The 16798-nt window shown below is 38.3% G+C and overlaps 1 protein-coding gene across 2 annotated transcripts in view; it reads left to right on the top strand.

The window, feature by feature from the left end:
• The first annotated feature begins 578 nt into the window (after window positions 1-578).
• The window catches only part of LOC139937248 (alpha-1,3-mannosyl-glycoprotein 2-beta-N-acetylglucosaminyltransferase-like), a 64795-nt gene continuing 48575 nt past the window's right edge, over window positions 579-16798 (top strand). Inside the window, exon 1 of one of the 2 annotated variants that reach the window (XM_071932342.1) lies at window positions 579-655. The gene's annotated coding sequence lies outside the window, so the exon portion shown is untranslated. The remainder of the gene's footprint in view (window positions 656-16798) is intronic. The other variant, XM_071932343.1, reaches the window with a different exon arrangement.

Raw genomic sequence — 16798 nt, 5'->3', positions numbered from 1 at the left:
CATAGGGTGGTCGTAACATTCTGTTTGTTTTGGGTTTGTTTCGAGTAACTGCGGAGGAAAGACTAACATTTGCGGTGACACTTTTGTTTCTTACGCTAAATTTATTCGAAAACACTCAACAAATAATGAAAGTTTCTCAGCCTCTTGAAAAAACAATCAAACAAGTTTTCGGACAATTAACTTCTTATTTTGTTTCTAATTTTTTGGCGAGTAAGCCCTTTTGAATCTGTCGCTAAATACCCCCAAGAAAGTATCCCAAATTTGCTGCCAGTTTTAATGAAGCAGTCAAAGCCAAACAGAAAACATACATTATCTAGTGTCTCCTCGCACAAAACCCCGAGGTTCAGACATTTTTTATATTCACAAAATACTCATGACCCGAAAACGCTATTTTGTTTTTCTGTTGTATGCATTTTTGCTAGCTGCACTATAGAGAGAGTTCCAATTATTGCTTCTAAGTAGCACTGGAGGGCGCTGTTTACAATCACGTTTGCTTCTTGTGAATTTTCGTCTGGTACCCGCCGCTTTTTAATCGCTAGATCCGTGTATATAGCGCAATTACTTTCCAGGTTGCCATTCTATTGTGTACGATAGAAACGAACACGTACTCTCTGAAACTACGGATGGAACGTGAACTTTCTTGCTACTTTTGAAGGTAAGTTAACAATCTTTGCTTGAGTGTGAGAGGGTCCACGGTAAACATGTAACAAACTGCAGTAAGGAGGATGCATAAATAAGTGTGAAATGGAACTGTCGGGTTATGAATGCGAAGAATATGGAAGTTTTGTTGGCGTTGTCGCTTGTCGTTATATTTGTTGAACACCGACCGACATTCGTGTGATGACACACAGATCTAAGCGTTGCTGGCGGGCCGGAAGTGTTTCACAACGGCAGGGACATGGGTGTATTTTCACGGTTGTAACCAGTGTATCTGTATGTAGTCAGTAGTGTTATGTTAGCTACTGTACTGTGCAAACTCCGTCTGGTGGAAATCCAGTGGATAACCAATTCAACTGAAGTGAAACAGACTGTTTGTGACCACGAAAACGCACTCATTACAAAACGTAGGGGGCCTACTATGATACTGTACTACAAAGTTGTACTGTATGAAGCGAAGGTTTCCTACTTATTTTTTATATAAAAATAAAAGAAGAAACTATGTAATTTTGTCCCGAAAGACACTGTTGTTTTGCTTGCGTTATTAAGTGCCAGCCATTTTTGTAGCAGGCTTTTTCATCCAGCCGCCATCTTTAAGGTCAAACGGTGAGGAAACAATCGAAACACACATAGATTGGCCAATGAACAACCTCCTTTTGCCCCCATGGCGAGGGCGCCGTACTGAAATGACGTCATGTGCATAAGGTCTATTCATCATTTTGTCCAATTGTGCGCACCATCTGTGACTGGGGCAGTGTGGGATTGCTGCAGCGGGGGGTTAGCAAGATGGCTCTTAAAAGTTGACCGCATACGTATTTAATATTATGGTGTCAGGACACTTCGTACCTTTGCCACTTCGTACCCTGGACACTTCGTACCTTTTCAAGGTGCGAAGTGACTTTGGACACTTCGTACCTTGGACACTTCGTACCTTCTTACAAGACACTTCGTACCTTCTCACGAGTCACTTCGTACCTTCTCACGAGACACTTCCTACCTTCGTACTAATTTGGGATTTCTGCATCGTTTATGATTTTTTTTGTGCTTTGTGATCGGATGATTATGAAATAAAAGCAAAACAAACCAACTGTTACTATTTTGTTGGGACACCAGGGAGCCATTTTGACGATTGCTTGATTGTTTGACTTTAAAATATTTGTAAAAAATATGGGCAGAAGATGTTGTCCTTGGCGGTAATTAACTTATACAAAACATTAGTTTCACATTAAAAATGACATTCACATACTCAAACAAAAATTATAATTCATTAAGTAGCCTATTGTTAATTTTTTATCTCAACGAACATTAAAATATTGAGGAATACACATTTTAATGGAGGTACGAAGTGACTCGGCTGAAGGTACGAAGTGACTCAGCTGATGGTCACTTCGTACCCCGCCCACGGTACGAAGTGACCAATTTGGTTACGGTACGAAGTGTCCCGAAGGTACGAAGTGTCCAGGGTACGAAGTGGCAAAGGTACGAAGTGTCCGACATCCAATATTATAATAAATCGCCTCGTCTAATAACCGCCATATATTTATTGTGATCACCATAATTCTGTAAGATCTGTATAGTTGAGCCGGCAAAAAAAATGTCTAAAGACACATCACACCAGCTTGTGCATTGTGTGGATGGGATAGCTTATTTTTTGAAGTGCTTAGTGAGAGTGTCTATGAAGACTTCTATTGAGTTGCTGGGAATTGTACTACAGGGTATTAAAGGCATTCCAGTCCTTGATGGTGGCCGGGAAAAAATGCTGGCGTAGATTTTGGTTGTATGACGAATTTGATGGAATTGAAGATTGTGTTTTCTGGATGGTCGAGTTGAATGGAGGGTCAAGTTTGTAGAACATGGCTAGCCTTCTAGCTCTTTTCCAACTTCTAGTGGTTTCCTGCCAAGTTCTTCTAGTATACTGGTGGCTGATGTTATTGGGTTTTTTTTATGGATAAAGCAAATAAATCAATCAATGCATAGACTGTGGACCTTGCTCTGCTGTATTTGCGATAACGTCACCCTCTTCCCGGCGGTCGCCAGGCCGGAGGGTTACGAGATTCTTTCGAGTGGCAAATGACAATCTGGTCCAACACGTATAATTTCGATAGCTAGTCACCAGATTTGCCCCATTTTTAAAATTGTCAAAAATCATGATACAAACTCTAAGGGCACGAATTTAATCCTCAATGACTAATGAACACTCTAAACACAATTGCGAAAATGTTTTTGAAGAAAAAGGACAAAAACTTACCAGATCCTGGAGCGAATTCCAAGGCTTTATTTTTTGGTTGGACTAAACCATTCTGTGAAAGGGGTGTTGCAAGGCAGTACGTGCGCGCTGTCCGTACATTGCCCGCCGTTCACTCAATGGCGCGCACACACTGCAGCACTGCCTTTTAACACCCCTTTCACTGACTGCTTTAGTCCAACCAAAAAATAAAGCGTTTGCAAATCGACGCGACAGGTTCAAAATTTAAACCTGGGAACTCGCTCTGGGATCTGCTAAGTTTTTGTCCTTTTTCTTAAAAAATATTTTCTCAATGGTGTTTTGAGTGTTCATTAGTTCATTAGACATTCGGGATTAAGTTTGTGCCCTTAGAAGTTGTGTCATGATTTTTAAAAGTGGTAAAAATGGGGCAAATCTGGTGACTAGCTGTCGAAATTTCACATGTTGGACCAGGTTGTTATTTGCCGCTCGAAAGAATCTCGTAACCCTCCGGCCTGGCGGCCGTCGGGAGGAGGGTTACCTTATCGCAACTAGCTCTGCTGATGCTTTTGTGATTCCACCATACTTAATAGGTACCCTAGTTTTAGAACAATCTTGCTGAAATCTTTTATTTTAGTTTTGACTGTAAACGCGATCCTCCAGACTCCAGACGGTTGTTTTGACCAAGCAACAGGCCTTGAGCTCCATTTTACAATGGTGTGGCTTCATGAAAATTAAATGTTGTCCCGAAGCTGTGTGAATATTTCCTCGGATTAGAATATGTGAAAATCCTTGTCTGTCTACAGTTCTACATGTAGTTGCGATAACAAACATGTAACCCTCCTCCCAACGGTAGGCTGGCTACCTGTAATTGTTGAGGTTCACTCCAAGTGCGTCCATAATGACAATAACATATTTCAGAGAAATGAAGTTGTTTAGGTACATGTACATGTATTATACTACATGTACATGTACCTCTCAACTCCTACTGGGACTGGTGTCTCGCATTACCTGATGTATGTACAAGCTTCAAGGTTTCTGTGTACATCAGTGTGTCTAACATTTGAGTGTTAACAGAAAAAGTGTTTGAACACAGACGTAAACTCTCGGGGAAAAAAAGTTGCATGAAGGCTGTTGCATTTGTGAAATGGTACAGTTAGGCCTACAGTACATGTATGTAATTCATAACTTTTAAAGTTGGCACATTGATAAGAGCAGTTAAGTCAATTTATATCACCCAACACATTACCAGTTTTTTACTATTTTGTTTTCGACATGGTAACCATGTAGTTGAAAACAAAATAGGTAAAAACTCCCCATGCTTTCACAGTTTTCAATTAACAAATTTCGGAGTGGCAAGATAAAAACTACTGTTTTACTTTAACAAAAAAAACAATTCAACTTATTTCCAGGGAAGTTTTCCCACCAAGACCATCTTTATACGTACCATACACTCATAGTTACATGTGTGTGCAAATTTGTGAATGTTTATAGTTTTAATCTGACTCTTCTTGCCCAAGCGGAATTTTCTGCACTGACTATACTGTACACTTGCAGTATCCTGCCAATTACGGTGAGTGAGGTCACTTGATAATCTTTTTAGTTAAGTTTGCTTGATTGAAGCATGGATAGAAGTAATCAAATTCTCATGACATCCTGAGGTACAGTACACAATGTATGGCCTCCGAAAAATTGGTACTATACATGTAGTGTGGGTCTTACACCTGTATACATACGCCTACAAACGTACACGTAGTGCCCAAATCATACACTGTACGCTGTTGTGCAGAACAACACGTGGCCCCAATTGAAGCGAGTAATGTTTTGTCAGCTTTTGTTTATGGTGAGAACATTTTTTATGGCATTTATTGAATTCAATTTACAATTTGCTTAACCAACAACCAGACTCTCGAGTCACCAATTCCTATAAAATTCAACAAAAAACTTCTTTGTATAGTTGTTCAATTTGCATTTTTTTTCTGGTGATGCACAGAGTCTGTAGGCCTAAATCTTGGAATAAGGGGGAGCCCAGGCCAGTAAGCCAGTTTCAGGGAATTTCCATACCAGGCAAACCTCTGGCCTGTTTGCTTCGTTTTTGAAGGGGCAAGGGCACCAAGGCATTTTCTACTTTGTAAAGGGCACCCTATAAGGAAATTGTAAATTTCTACTGTGAGAGCATTTACTGAGAACAAAGGCAATGACCATAGGGCACAGAGGCATTCGCCTCTTGGTACTTTGTAGATTTTCCTCCTAAAGCTTCCGCTGGGGAACTTAAGGGAGCGTCTCAAAAGTCGGGCACGTTCGTAGCGCAAAAAAAACGTTCCTGCGGGCATATGCCCGCCGCGGGCATATGCCCGCAGGATCGCAACATCATGACAAAGTATACGCGGAGCGTTCCAAAAGACCGGTCCTGTGGAACGGACAAAAGCGGCGGGGATACTCTTGCGATCCAAAAAGAACGTTCCTACCGCTCCGACTTTTGAGACGCTCCCTAACAAGGAGGTCAGGAGAGCGTCGTCTTATTCGGTTTTTTGTTGTTGTCATATAGGCCAAGATTGTGAATGTAATTACTTTTGAAGATTTGGTGGGATTCGGAATCTATGAGGGATTGTGGAAGATTATTCCATAGTTGCAGTGTTCTTGGAAAAAAAGGTTGTTCGTAGATGGTAGATGGTACATGTAGATGAGTAACCTCTGTTGCCCTTCATAAAATATCAGGCCTGAAACCTCATTACATTTGAATTGTTGATCATTACCTGCAGTTAAGTTTTTTGATGCCCCGTGTCTTCTTCAAATCTTTGATATATGAATGTAATGAAAGTAGTGGGTAAATGTCACTGTTTTTGTACATCTCTGTGAAAAATGTTGACAATGAGAATCAAAGTAGCATGGCAAATGAGATGATGTTCTCTTAAAGGAACACGTTGCCTTGGATCGGTCGAGTTGGTCTTTGAAAAGCGTTTGTAACCGTTTTTTATAAAATGCATATGGGTAGGAAGATGTTGCAAAAGTAGAATACAATGATCCACACAAACATGCCTCGAAATTGCACGGTTTTCCTTTTACCTCGTCGACTAACACGTCGGCCATTTATGGGGGTCAAAATTTTGACTCCCATAAATGGCCGACCGTGTTAGTTCGCACAGTAGAAGGAAAACCACGCAATTTCGAGGCAAACTTGTGTGGATCATTGTATTCTACTTTTAAAACATCTTCCCAACCATATGCATTATATAAAAAAACGGTTACAAACGCTTTTGTTTTGACCAACTCGTCCGATCCAAGGCAACGTGTTCCTTTAATGCTTGTTCAACTCATTTTGAATCTGCTCTTTTAAAATAAATTCTGGTCCAGTGTACAATCCCTGTGCAATCTTGTGGTACATGTATGGCCCCCAAATTCGAGCCCTGGCATTTGTCATTCCTGTCATTGCACAGTATTAAAGGCAGTGGACACTATTGGTAATTGTCAAAGACCCGCCTTCACAGTTGGTGTATCTCAACATATGCATAAAAAAACAAACCTGTGAAAACGTGAGCTCAATCGGTCATCGAACTTGCGAGATAATAATGAAAGAAAAAACACCCTTGTAACACGAAGTTGTGTGCGTTTAGATGGTTGATTTCGATACCTCAAGTTCTAAATCTGAGGTCTCGAAATCAAATTCGTGGAAAAATACTTCTTTCTCAAAAACTATGGCACTTCAGAGGGAGCCGTTTCTCACAATGTTTTATACCATCAACCTCTCCCCATTACTCGTCACCAAGAAAGGTTTTATTCTAATAACTATTTTGAGTAATTACCAATAGTATCCAGTGTCTTTAAGGAAGAAACATCAAACCTGTTATTATTGTAGTCTGAACATCCATCATCTTGAATGTCTTGCTTTATAAATAGCAATGTCTGTGTTGCTCTGTTTTAATTGGAAAATCTTGCAGTCGGCCTTGAATAAGAAAAACATTGTTATTGCAGACATGACATACATGTATCACTGTCAGTGAAATGTGAGAACCCAGCGGGAAACAACTGACATTGGAGATTTGTTGTTGGACACGCATTTTGCTTCCAAAATGATTTCAATCTTTGGATTCATTCAGGTCATGTCACGCTTTACCTGTACGTGTTCATGCACAGGTTAAAACAGAAACAATCATATTTAGCTAAATGTATGCATTTCATTAAAAGGAAAACAGTGCCTCGGATCGGACAGGTTGGTCTTTGAAAAGCGTTTGAAACCGTTTGTTATGAAACGCATGATTAAAAAGATGTTTTTTTAAAAATGAATACTTTTAAAAACAAGTCACGAAACTTATTTTGAGACAAAAATGATTTTGCATGTAGAAACGTATGGTACATGTATATCGGCGATTCCATGAAAAGGTGGAATTTTCTTAGAAAAATGAAATTGCTCCCAGAATTGAATTTTTATCTTTATTTCATTCCAAACATGTCCAAGTGTCAGGGGATTTTTTTATATTCTGTTTGGATATTGTTAACTGTGAAAAAAAATACTTTTCCAATAGTGCACTTTGGTTGGAACAAAAGTAATGTTTTTTATGGTTTTATCAATTTGACCTATTTTTATAGTCAGTATCAGTTTTCTTTAAAAAAGTATAAATGAGAGCAAGTATGGGCAGTATTCTTTCAGAAACAAATTGTAAAATTTCAATACAACTCAATGTACACTTGTGTCAACACTTGGTTTGAGGTACTCTCAGAGAGCGTAACGCATGTTACCAAAACACACCCCTTTAAATATAATTACTAAACAGCCTGGTTTCAAATACTGCAACTTTTCCTCCTACTAAAAAGGGCTCATGTAAAAACAGTAAAAACTTAGATGAATTCTTAACCACCGCTTCACAATGAGCCTCCGAAAACTGTAACGCGTGTTACCATGTAACGCGTGTTACCAATGTAACGCGTGTTACCAAGACCAATACACTGTATACAATGGTCAGATGGGCACAGCACACAGTTTAAAAACTAAAATATTCCTGCCACGTTCCATGACCTGGTAGGCAAGCATAATGTTAAATACTTTTAAACATCCCATGGCAAAGGACATGTCGATGGAATGGGGGGTTCAAATTAACGATTCTTAGCATGGGGAGTTGTTTTTTGTGGTTAACGATTGGGATTATTTCCGTGGTGAAGTAGTGCAAGTAAGTAAAGAAAATGACTTCAGTGTTTTAGGGATACCCCCTGCTTGAAGGAATTGGAAGTTGGCAAAACATTTTATTTAAGGAATCATATTATTAGGAAACTGGAGAACCCGTGATAGTAAACAATCGCATGCACTACAAATTTTGGGATATGTAGAGCAACTAAAAAAATAAATGGATAGAAAGGTCTATAGCTACTGTTTTGCTCTCCAAATATGATGTGCAACTGATATTGGTTGATAAATTTGAGAAATTGTAACTCAACAATTGAAATAACATCAGTAATGTAGCAAGACAAATTGTAACGCGTGTTACCGTAACGCATGTTACCTTAAATTTTGTGATATGTAGAGCAAAACGTTAAGAAAAAGGTCTATTTAATTTTTTGCTCTTTAAATATGATGTGCTACTGATATTGGTTGATATTTTTTGAGAATTTGTAACTCAACAATTGAAATAACATATAAACATGTAGCTTGGAAAAATTGTAACGCGTGTTACCGTAACGCGTGTTACCGTAACGCGTGTTACCGTAACGCGTGTTACCGACTATTTAGCAATTTACTAAAAAAGTTACACTTGGATTATTGTAATTGTTTTGGTATAATAAACCTAAGCATAGTACATGTACTTGATAACAATAGAAACAAATTTGTAGTAGACTGGTTAGTTTGAGGACAAAGTTGAAATGAAGTTCAGTATTTTTTTTGGTCATTCCATTCAGCGTAACGCGTGTTACCGATATTCGCAGAGCTCTCTCAGCTAAACCAGTTGATCTTTCACTTTTGTGTGAACATGGGGATCTAGCCTAGATATTCAGATTTTAAAATACAAAAGATGAACCCTTAAATCAAAGTAGTCTTGCAGCCAGAGAATGGAGAATGATGAAGGACCCTCAAAAGCGTAACGCGTGTTACCGCGGAATTGCCCATATAATGTTATGGTAAAATTCACAGATTAATACGATTTTAATGCTAAAACTGAGACTAAATGTTGTGACATTGTTTTTCTAATTTCTCAAAAACTACAGCACCTAAGCAAGTAATATTTTAAGGGAAGCTTTCTATTATCATTATCTTCAAACTTCAAAAAGTACCCAGACCCTTTAACTTTTCCAAACATATTCCAGAGCAGCAGCTGCCAGCTCTCCATGATTCTGCAGAAAGTTCCCTGAAAACAAACCATTCATTCCACATTTGGAGGAACTAATTTGACAACCTTGATATAATATGGAAACTATCCCTTTCCCTACCCTTTATGTTGAATGTATTCTGAATATCTCCCTGATTTCAAGATGCCAATATAGGAAGCTCTGATAATGGAAGAAAAAACACCCTTGTCGCACAAGTTGTGTGCTTTCAGATGCTTGAACTCGTGATCTCAGCTTAGGTCTCAAATTCAATTCAAATATTTTAGTGAAAAATTACCTTTTTTTCTCCAAAACTACATGTACGTTACTCCAGAGGGTGCCGTTTCTCACAATGTATTATTCTATCAACAGCTCTCCATTGCTCGTTACTAAGTATAAAGTTGTTATTTGTTTGTTTGTTTGTTTGTTTGTTTGTTTGTTTGTTTGTTTGTTTGTTTGTTTGTTGTGTCCAGCGCCTTTAACCCCAAAAAGTCCAATGGGAAGATGACTAAAGACTCACTGCCTCCATTATAGATTGTGACCTAACATTGACACTGCCTCATTTGTCATTATCAGAGACAAGCCAGCAAACAGTCATGCATGGGAGGTTTTTTTGAACAGACAATGAAAAACTGTGGTTTAATCAAAATTACCCAATAATCTAATACACATACTTTGATTGATGTTGTCTCTGTGGAGTGTTAGATTCTCTGTGCATATATACACAATGTATGTATCATTCATTCAGTAATTGCCAACTTTCAAAACCCGTCCCCATTAATTTTACTGTTCACAATTTAATTGGATCAACTTTCAGCTCTGGTAACCAGCACGCGACCAGCGGACAGAATAGAAATTACTAATATGAAATTAAACAGACAGTTTCTGAAATGAGGGTTTTATTAAAAATGATGGAAAGATTGCAAAGTATTGCGGCATTATGCACTTCGTGATCAACTTGGGGCTATTTATAGATTGGATACGGCAATGGGGAGGGGATACAGGCAAATGGTGGCCTAGTTAGCCTTCAATTACAATGTAGCCGACTAGATCAATAATGGTTTTGAATGAGTACAAGTACAGAGTAGTTATACAGCGTTTCCTGCTCAACATGGGTGCATTCTCCTTACTAAAAGGGCATCTCTTTAAAGGGTACATGGTTTGGTTATTGGAACCCACTGTAATAGTTTCAATTTGATATAATTGTAGATACATGTATAATAAATGTACCATAAAAGTTACCTGTGAAAATTTCACTTCAAAACGTTTGAACCTTTTTTGAGATAGTGCCAAAAATCTGCATGGAGCAGTTTGTCCACGCAGGAATCTCAGGTTCAGATTTTGGGGAACAAAAGTGATATTTTCTTTCCATAACTGCAGTACTTAAAAGTAAAACGTTTTTCAAAATGCATTAAATAATACTCCAAGGCTGCTGTACATACTTCTTACCAAGTAAGTTTTTTTGCCATTAACTTTTAGGGTGATTGCTTTTACTTTTAAATAATATTATCACACTGAAACCCTGAATGCATAAAGTAAAGACAACAAACTTTCTCATAAAATGCAGTAAATGCACTGTTATTTCTCACTGTCTTTCGATAAACTACAATGTCTTACTGTGATTTGACCCGATTCTTGGCCTTAAGCCATGGCGAACAGTTTCAGGACAGCATCTTGGTGCCTGCACATCATTACAGGTTTGCTCAGTGGTTTCTTTCCCTGCCTTTCACCTCCATAGACCTTGGTTCGAATCCTTACTGTCTCAGACCAGATCCTTGCATTTGGGTTTTCAGTCCTTACCTGATTGCAAGGGTTGTCCACTTTTTCCTCCGTTCAAAATTATTCCTCTATTTTTATTTATCAATTTTTTTAGCTCTAATGCGCTGTGTTATTGACTGCTAGGGGGGCTTTGAATAGTATTGGTGTCACTTTTGGGGGTATACACAATTCGTCCTGCTCACTTTGAACACAAGGTTCTGTCATTTTTGCAGTTAGTTCAATTTGGTTTAAAGGCAGATACATGTAATGGCTCCTAAAAAAATTAATAGGTCTCATTGTCCGTGATGGATATGATGTCTGTGGTGGTAATTGTGTCTCAGTCTTTAATAAATGTTTTGTTTATGAATGAAAATATCCCCCGAAAAGATACAAACATGTTTAAGAATGCCCCCTCGCAGTAAAAACAATGATTATTTTAGTGATGGATGTGTAATCAGATACATTTGAAAAACTTAAAGAAGGGGGGCATCAATTATAATTGCTTTCCAACAGTATCCAACACTAGTAAAACAGCACAGTCCCTTTAAACTCTGTACCTGTTTAAAGTTCAAGGCCTACTTAATGTACTAGTAGTTTGATTGGCGATATCAATGAAATTAATGTCTAGTTCCTGGGAGTTTTAATTGAAAAATCTCCCGGTCAGCCTTGAAGAATAGAATATCAATAAACCTGTCAAATAACGTGCCGGTGTAAGTGAGTTCTGAGACTAATGAAGCTTCATGCCTTGTGAGCATGTAGAGCCCGCTGTAGGTGGCACAGCTGTAACCCTATGGCAAACAGAATATAGTTTTAAGGCATCGGAACATCAAGTAAAGGATTATTGAGGATTGTGTGTTCGAAATATGGGGGATAACATGGTTGAAGATTGGTCTTAGAAAGCAGCTGTAATCAGGGTGTTGAGTCATACATGCATGAGGAAAACATGACTCAAATTTTGGGAGAAAAAAAAATACACTAGACCACCGGTCTTGCAGTTTAAAATGTTTGCTGTGACCAGAAATATTGTACAAGAACAGAATCCAAATGAGATAAGAATTTCCTGGGTCCTGACAGTTAACTGCACTAATGACATCTGTTAGAAGAACATATTTATTGTAGCTGTCTCCTTGCAGATCATGTAAGTATGTGTACATGGACTTAAAAGTCAATATTTGAAGATAATTTGTTTCTGTTCAAGATATTACACGGTGAGGTACATGTACATACGCAAATTATTTACAGAGCACAAATCTTGCATACAGGAAGTTGCGCTGAGAGCAACTCTATTTCTTATTAATATAAGTTGTTCCTCCCGCATCCTTTCTTCATCTGCGCTGAGAGAAAGGCTTAAATAATTCTGACAGTCCGCCGTGGGTAATAAAGATCATAATAATGCGAGTTGACACTTTGCCGTTTGGTCGTTAGAATCGGCAATATCTAGAGACGCTGAAATTGTCTGGAAATGGGAGATTGTCTTTCTTCTCTCTGTTCTGAGCTCATGAATAATTCTACCTCAAAAAGAAAATATTTGTCTGTAATTTTTCTTTCTTCTTCATCAGAGGACAAAGACTTGTTTTTGGGGTGTGCATTTTAGTGGGGGGTTTTTGTGTTGTATTTTTGCCAATTGACCCCTTGCACGCGCGTCACACGCGGCGATTGATGCCACGCTCACCACATTGGTGGTCAATAGGCTTACCTGTAAACGCCGCGTCGCCTGAAACGCGCACTTGACTGAATAACACACATTGACATTGACCACCAAAAGGGTGCATCGAAGATTACTCTGATGATGACGTCAGGTGAATTGGGTCAATAGGCTTTGTTACTGTAAATATAAAATTTATTAGAAGTTACTGCATTCATTGGGACTTCAAGAGTTTCCTCGTACACATTAACCCTTACAGTTAGCTGTGTGTGTGGTTTTTGTTATTCAGATTTATTTGTCTTTCTTCATTGATTTTTAAAACATCAATTTTATCCCACCACTCTCTTTGAAAAACATCAGTGCCAGACAAACAATCACAATTTAAATTTCCTTTTTTTTGTGAAATGATATTTTTCTTTGCAACCCTTCCACTTAGAATGTGAAGCCTTTTGACGAATCTGTCTCTTTTTTTTTCCTTCTCCTTTTTTTAAGAATTTGTCTTTTCTATTTAGAATTTATCTCTTTTTATAATTATTTGTCTCTACTCTTTTGCTGATAAGTCCTTTCATTATCGTTTCTCAAAAAAACAAAATAGATAAAGGCCAACCCTACCTTTTAAAGGTTTGCAAAAACTCGGGGCAGTGACATTTCAAATGAAAGGTCTTAAAATGTCTTGAAGTCAATTGACCAAAAAGCACACATAAAAATAGAAACATGCTATGTGGCTGAAATCTGAAGAAAAACAATTTTTATTTTTCAGCTTTAATGCTTGCTGAATTGTCCAACAACAGTCCAATATGTTATGTTTTGACATGCTTTTGTTGAGCGTGAGTAACCCCTCAGTTGTTTTCCCTGGCAGATCGTGTTTCGTCCCGGGGGAATCTAGCATGAAATACAAATATCAGAGTCAGTTAAAAGTATCCACTGCCTGAAAAGCTGTTCCTCTTGCCATAATTCCCATGAAAATACTTATTTTAGAAAGGTTGACATCTGTGCAAACATACAAAGTGACTCAGTCATATTGAGAATGATTGAACTACATTGTAGGGAAATGTATGGTACGTGTTTGAACATAGACACCTATCTTTCAGCCGATATTTCTGCAAGATTTGGGGCCCCTGGCAAACTATCTTTGTCTGCTGGTTATCGACCTGTTTCCTGACACATTTTTTTCAGATTTCTTGTATTTGTTTAGGTCAAATTAATAATAATAATAATTATTCAGCATTTGTGTTAAATATATTATTTATTTATTTGTTTGTTTTGTTGGCTTCTAGATAGGGATATCAGCTGGTATATAGAGCACGGACAGGTTAATTTGGATGTCGCTGGTTCAAATCCCTCTCTAATAAATGTTTTTTTTTTTTTTTTACTATGCCTATAAATAGGGAGACTGTCAACATTGGGGTGGAAGATCAGCTGGTAGAGTACCGACATGTTAATCTGAAGTCATTGGTTCAAATCCCTCCCTAATAAATGTTTCTTTGTTCAACCATTTACCAGTAAAACACAAAAGCGAATGAGAATCAGAATTTAAAATGAGAACACAGTTCAACATAATTACCTGTTTTATCTGAACCAAGCACCAAGATTGCCATCATTGGTAAATGAACTTTGATACTCTTTGATAGAATTGAAAGATATTTTCAGGCTCAAAGTGTACAGGTTACTTACAAATTTTTTTTTTTTAAAGATATTACGCACTGAAACAAGAGTGCTAGACTTGTCTGTTCTCGAATTACTGGCCGGACTCTAAGATCATTGGTATCAGACCCCAATCTAGTGTTATTTGGATGAGTCTAATTAGTCTGGGATTTGTCCAATTAATTATTCACACTTTCATACTGTCTGTTAATTTTTGGTTTTTAGGGAGCATCTCAAAAGTCGGGCACGTTCCTAGCGCAAAAGAACGTTCCTGCGGGCATATGCCCGCAGGATCGCAACATCATGACAAAGTATACGCGGAGCGTTCCAAAAGACCGGTCCTGTGGAACGGACAAAAGCGGCGGGGATACTCTTGCAATCCAAAAAGAACGTTCCTACCGTATCGACTTTTGAGACGCTCCCTTACCCATATACACCGATGTGTGTAGCACTGTATACTCAGTACTTTCCCGAGTCCTGTGAAAAAAAATCACAGGCATTTTACTCGGGTGGGATTCGAACCCATGACCTTTGCAATTCTAGAGCAGTGTCATACCAACTAGACCATTCTGTCTGTTAATTCGTTATTTTTTAGTCTCTTAAAGGGAAGGTAGGGCCTACACGGTTGGTAGTTACTCAAAACAAATATTAACTTAAAAACTGACTTGGTAACGGGCATTGGAGAGCTGTTGATAATATAAAACATTGTGGGAAACAACTCTTCCCTCTGAAAAAACGTAGTTTTTTAGGAACAGGTAATTCCTCACTGAAATAATTAAAGACTTCTAGCTACATGTAGAAGTCTTTTATTCCTATCTGAAAGCACACAAATTCGTCCTACAAGGGTGTTTTTTCTTTCATCATTTTCTCGCAACTTCGATGACCGATTGAGCCCAAATTTTCACAGGCTTGTTATTTTTATGCTTATGATGGGATATACCAAGTGAGAACACTGGTCTTTGACAATTCCTTCCCTTTAAAAGGCAAAGTGTTCCCTTTAAAAGGCAAAGTGTACCTTTGGTTTTATGGACTGTTCAATTGAGAAGTAGAATACAGTAAAACTAAACTGTGAATTTGTTTTTGGAGAGATATGGAGTGGTTATGTCCGGGGAGGAAGAGTCATCCATTATTGGAACGAAACAAATCTGAGAAACCTTTCATACAGAAACATTTATCATATTGAAATGTTTTTTAATCTCTCTGAATCTCTCTGAAACCTCATTCCTTATTAGAAGGGAATTGTTTCTCAAAATGTTGAACACTTTCGTAACAGCTGCAGTACTACATGTAACTTACAAGTACCATTGAGGAATTTTTTATGTTCACTAACTTTTGGAATAATTACCAAAGGTATATCCTTCCTTTTAGACACTGGACACTTTTTGTAATTGTCAAAGACCAGTGTTCTCACTTGGTGTGTCTCAACATACATGCATGCACAAAATAACAAACCTGTGAAAATTTGAATTTAATTGGTCGTCGAAGCTGCGAGATAATATTTGAAGAAAAAGCACCGTTGCCACAGGAAGTTGTGTGCTTTCAGATGCTTGATTAGAAATCAAATTCAAATATTTTAGGGGAAAATTACTTCTTTCTCGAAATTAAGATACTTCAGAGGGAGTCATTTCTCACAATGTTTTATACTATCAACAGCTCTCCATTGCTTGTTACCAAGTAAGTTTTTATGCCAACAATTGTTTCTCAGTAATTACCAATAGTGTCCACTGCCTTTAAATGGTTGGAGAGACTTTAACTTGCGAGTTGCAACAAGTGGTTTGTACAAATAAAAATATGCAAGAGTCCCTTGGTGTTACATTTGTGTGTGATATTTATACTCTGACCCTGGATGAAAGTTTCTCTCATCTTTATTCATCAACCCATTGATCCTTATAAAGATCTAGCTGTATTGCCCCACAGACATGGTTGGGTATTATTGGTGATGGATGCACTCAAACTGATTGGTAGAAGATGGTAATATGGATAATGGAAGGGGGTAGAAATGCGAGGGGGGGGGGGTGTAAGGACTGGCGCCACTTCGTCTCAAAGATTCGTAGTCTCATCTCTTCAGAGATGATAACCCACGGGGAGCAAGCACAACGTTGCAACTTTGTAGCTCTCGGCAAGGTAGAGAGTGCATTTATGATGACGAAAATAGATGGATGGATTTTTATATTATCAACACTCTAGGAGATGTGCAAGAAATTTTTTGCTTGGGGTTGAAAAACTATTGAACAAAAAATTGCCGTGAATTTTTGAAAGGGCAAGGGCACCAAGGCATTTTCTCTTTGGTAAATCTATACTGGAGCATTCCAAGGGCACCAAGGCAATGACCAGAGGGGATGGAGGCAATCGCATTCATTGAAGTATCCGTTTTTGAAAGGGCAAGGGCACTTGGGCATTTTCTTCTCCCTGGTATTTCAACTTGAGCATTTCAAGGGCACCAAGAAGGCAATGACCAGGGGGTATGTGGGCATTCGCCTTTGTTGCCTCCATGAAGTATTCGGTTTGAAAGGGCAAGGGCATCAAGGCATTATCTCCTTGGTAAAGGGCACCATGATCACGCATGAGTAAACTGTAAGTTTCTACTTGAGCATTTC

The sequence above is a fragment of the Asterias amurensis genome, chromosome 5 (assembly GCF_032118995.1).
Source record: "Asterias amurensis chromosome 5, ASM3211899v1".
NCBI lineage: Eukaryota > Metazoa > Echinodermata > Asteroidea > Forcipulatida > Asteriidae > Asterias > Asterias amurensis.
The sequence above is the reverse complement of the archived record's forward strand: the minus strand, read 5'-3'. Positions and strand labels throughout refer to the sequence as shown.